Below are 254 nucleotides of genomic sequence, written 5' to 3' on the forward strand. Positions count from 1 at the left end.
ATGATAATCAAAGTTTGATTAAAAAAAAGTTGAATGTCCACACCGCAATTACCGAAGCGTTTCAAAGCGGTGTTTTCTTTCGTTTTATTCGAGCTAGTCCGAGGGGGAGATCGTGTATGTCCGAGAACGGGATCGTCTTAGTCTTAAAAGAGTTACTCCTTCAATAGAAAGCAACATGTCGACGATTCTCGGTTGCTAACGACATCTAAAACGCTTGTTCGAAAATCTCTCGTACACACCTATATGCACGCATG

This window comes from Penaeus monodon, chromosome 20 (assembly GCF_015228065.2).
Source record: "Penaeus monodon isolate SGIC_2016 chromosome 20, NSTDA_Pmon_1, whole genome shotgun sequence".
Classification (NCBI taxonomy): Eukaryota; Metazoa; Arthropoda; class Malacostraca; order Decapoda; family Penaeidae; genus Penaeus; species Penaeus monodon.